At 40.5% G+C, this 4,168-nt stretch overlaps 1 non-coding gene across 1 annotated transcript; it reads left to right on the top strand.

Moving 5' to 3' along the window:
* The first annotated feature begins 3,033 nt into the window (after positions 1-3,033).
* LOC112788356 (small nucleolar RNA R71) lies at positions 3,034-3,141 on the top strand. Its single transcript, XR_003195723.1, has one exon. It is a non-coding gene; the product is annotated as a small nucleolar RNA R71 (small nucleolar RNA).
* Positions 3,142-4,168: the final 1,027 nt, after the last annotated feature.

Genomic DNA, 4,168 nt, shown 5'->3' with positions numbered 1-4,168 from the left:
CTTGCTTGCAATCTTCACCGAACTCGAACTCAATATCCTTCTGTAGTAATCTGGATAAGGGAAGTGCTACCTTACTAAAGTCCTTAATAAATCTCCTGTAAAAACCTGCATGGCCAAGGAACGAACGGACTTCCCTCACAGAAAAGGGGTAAGGTAAACTAGAAATAACATTCACCTTTGCTGGGTCTACAGAAATGCCATCATTAGATACCACATGTCCTAATACAATCCCTTGTTTTACCATAAAGTGATATTTTTCAAAATTCAATACAAGGTTTGTATTAACACATCTATCTAATACTCTAGATAATCCATCTAAGCAAAGGCTAAAAGAATCACCATAAACGCTAAAATCATCCATAAAAACCTCCATACAGTCCTCAATAAGATCAGAGAAAAGACTCATCATACACCTTTGAAAAGTAGCTGGTGCATTGCATAAGCCAAAGGGCATTCTTCTGTAAGCATAAGTCCCAAAAGGACATGTAAAAGTGGTCTTTTCCTGATCCTCAGGAGCTATATGAATCTGGAAATAACCTGTGTGACCATCTAAAAAGCAATAATGTGATTTACCTGACAGGTGATCCAGCATTTGATCAATGAATGGAAGTGGGTAGTGATCCTTACGGGTAGCTTGGTTGAGACGCCTGTAATCAATGCAGACTCTCCAAGCATTCTGAACTCTAGTTGCTATGAGCTCTCCATGCTCATTCTTCACTGTAGTGACTCCAGACTTCTTGGGCACCACTTGTACTGGGCTAACCCATTCACTGTCTGAAATGGGATAGATGATACCTGCTTCCAATATTCTGGTCACTTCCTTTTTGACAACTTCCAAGATAGTGGAATTCAATCTTCTTTGGGGTTGACGGACATGTCTTGCTCCCTCTTCTAAAAATATTATGTGCTCACATACTTGAGGGTTGATGCCTACTATGTCTGCCAAACTCCACCCAATTGCCTTCTTGTGCCTCCTCAGTACATCAAGTAACTGCTCTTCTTGTTGAGAAGTAAGTTCCCTCGCAATGATAACCGGAAACTTCTGCTCATCTTCAAGATAAGCATATTTGAGATGTGGAGGGAGGGGTTTCAACTCTAACTTCTAATCATGGGCAGGCTCTGGATTATCTGGAGCTTGTGGAGATGGTGAAATGCCCTCATTGTCAGTTAAGAGGGTCCCCACACTTGGACCTTGTCCAGTGTGCCTCTCTTCTAATTCTTCCTTGTGAACTGCAGCTAAAGTTTCATCTATGACATCACACTGGAAAATAGAATGATCTTCTGGAGGGTTGTTTATAACTCCATTCAGATTGAAGATTACTATTCGGCCATCTATTTCAAAAGAGTATGTTCCTGAAAAAGCATCCAATTTGAATTTTGATGTCTTCAGGAATGGTCTTCCAAGTAGGATTGATGATGGCTTATCTGAGTCATTATAGGGCATCTCCAAGATATAAAAATCAGTGGAAAATGTAAGCCCTTTAATGTTCACTAAAACATCTTCAACAACTCCAGCCACTGTAATAATGCTTTTATCTGCTAACACAAAACGAGCTGCCGACCTTTTAAGGGAGGGAGCCTCAAAATATCATATATAGACAAAGACATTATACTAACACAGGCTCCTAAATCACACATACAACCATAAATTACTACTCCACCAATAGTACAACTAACTATACAAGGACCTGGGTCACTACACTTCTCAGGTAATCCTCCCATTAAAGCAGATATGGAACTACCTAAAGGAATAGTTTCTATTTCATGAATTTTGTCCTTATGTATACATAAATCTTTTAGAAACTTTGCATATTTAGGTACTTGTTGAATAACATCAAAAAGAGGAACGGTTACCTCAACCTTTTTGAATATTTCTACCATTTTGGGATCGGGTTCCAGTTGCTTCCTAGGCTTCCTTGCAAGTTGTGGAAATGGAATAGGAGTATTGTTTTCTGTAGTGTCTGCGCCTCTTGGTGCTTCCTCCTATGGTTGGACTTCTTCTTTTCCAGCTATGTCCTGTATGTCCTCTTCCTCTTTAACATCTTCTATTTCCACTACCTCTTCAGCTGAGGCGTGTTCTGGTGAGCTTGGCTCCTCCTGATTCCTCTCCTACAGTGTGGTTCCAGACCTCAAGGTGATGGCATTAATGCCTCCCTTTGGATTGGGCAATGGTTGAGAGGGGATTCCAGTGGAGCTTGAAGGTTGGTTACTGGAATTTTGCATTGATCAAATCTGTGAAACAAGAGCTTGCAAAGTAGAGGTCAGACCATTCAGACTGGCATTAATGTTATTCATAATGTTATTTTCCATGGTCTGTTGTCTCCACTCAAAAGATTGTAGTAACTCTTCATTAGGAGATAAAGAAGAATGAGTAAATTGAGAGGTCTGCTGTTGGGTATTCTGTGGTCCTTGGAATTGCCTCAGGTGAGGTGCTCTGTAAGGTTGGTTCTGCTGTCTATTGTTGTTATTATTCCACCTCTGATTTCCCTGATTATCCCTACCTCCTCTATTATTGTTGTCCCTCTAATTCTGGTTAGAATTGTCCTGCCATCCATGGTTATTATTTCCACCTTGATTGTACCCTTGGTTGGGGCGATCATAGAAGTTATGAGTGGATGCCACCATGTTGTCTTCCTGTTGGAGTTGCGGGCATTCATTAGTATAATGGCTATAATCAGCACAAATTCCGCAAACTCTCTGTGGGACTAACTGTTGGCTTTGCTGTCCTGGAGAAGGTTGAGCTTGCTGAACTTGTTGTTGATTCAATTGCATCTGCTTCAGCAAGTTGGTCATCTCACAGATACTCTGAGTTAGAGCAGTAGTCTCTTTGCTAGAGGATACTTCTGCAACGGCTTTTGAACGGCCTTGCTTCTGTCTGTGATTCCTAGTGGATTCAGCTAAGTCGCTGATCAATTGCCATGCTTCATCAGTGGTCTTGTACTTTTTCATAGACCCATTGTTAGCACTTTCCAATATGGTTTTATCTTGGGGCCTCATGCCCTGTGTGACATAACTGAGTAACACTATCTTGTCAATCATGTGGTGGGAGCATGCTTCCAGAAGATTATTGAAGCGCTCCCAATATTCAAAGAGAGTCTCATTGTCATCTTGAACAATAGTGGAAATATCTTTCCTTAGTTTATCAGTAACTTCAGATGGAAAGAATTTCTCCAAAAACTCTTTTCTGAGCATATCCCAGTTAGATACATTTGCTAGGGGTTGAGTGTAGTACCACTCTCTTGCTTTTCCCTCAAGAGAAAATGGGAAAGCTTTCAGCAGAATTGAAGTTTCATCTGTACCACCTCGCCTGACAGTAGAACAGGCTGCCTGGAAATCTCACAGGTGCTTGAAAGGCTCTTGAGCAGGTAAGCCATGAAACTTAGGCATCAAATTGAGTAGTGCGGTCTTTATTTCGAAATCTGTAGCCAGCGCTGGGTGATGCGCTTGAAACGGTTGCATTGTAAAATTAGGGGCTCCTTCCTCCTGGATGGTAACTCTCCTAGGTTCTGCCATGTCTTCTGCACGTGAATCAACCGAATCAGTAGAACGGGAGCTGGTTTCTTCCTCAAGTTCACTTTCAGATCCGCCCTCAGAGCGGACTAACCGATACCGAGCTCGCCTTATTCGTGAAATAGTCCTTTCAATTTCAGGATCGAATATTAGCAAGCCCGGATCAGGAAGTGAATGCGTCATTTGACGAAAGAAACAGGCAGCTCATAGTAGCAAAATAAAATAAAATGCAAATAAATAAATTCTAATTAATAACTTTAGCACTCTATTGCAACTCCCCGGCAACGGCACCAAAAATTGATACAGGCAGAAATTGGTGAATTAAAAATTATTAGAATATATGCGTTGCAAGTATAGTTCTTAACTCGCCAGAAATCCACCGCTCAATTTAGAAAGGTGTCACAGAAAATTGAAATTTAAAATACTGGGAGTATGAATCCCAGGTCGTCTCCCAACGAATTGCAGGAAAGAGCGCTATTTTATTAATCAGATGTTTTTTAAAAGGTTTGAGTTGAGTAAACAGGAAATTAAATTGATGAAATTGAATAATGTAAATAAAAGCCTTGACTGGGAGTTGATTACTCTTGATGGAACATTCTTAAGATTAATTGACAATTGGGAGTTATTTTGTTTAGTTATCCTTTACTAAGTGAAGGAA

Source organism: Arachis hypogaea, chromosome 20 (assembly GCF_003086295.3).
Source record: "Arachis hypogaea cultivar Tifrunner chromosome 20, arahy.Tifrunner.gnm2.J5K5, whole genome shotgun sequence".
Taxonomy (NCBI): Eukaryota; Viridiplantae; Streptophyta; class Magnoliopsida; order Fabales; family Fabaceae; genus Arachis; species Arachis hypogaea.
The sequence above is the reverse complement of the archived record's forward strand: the minus strand, read 5'-3'. Positions and strand labels throughout refer to the sequence as shown.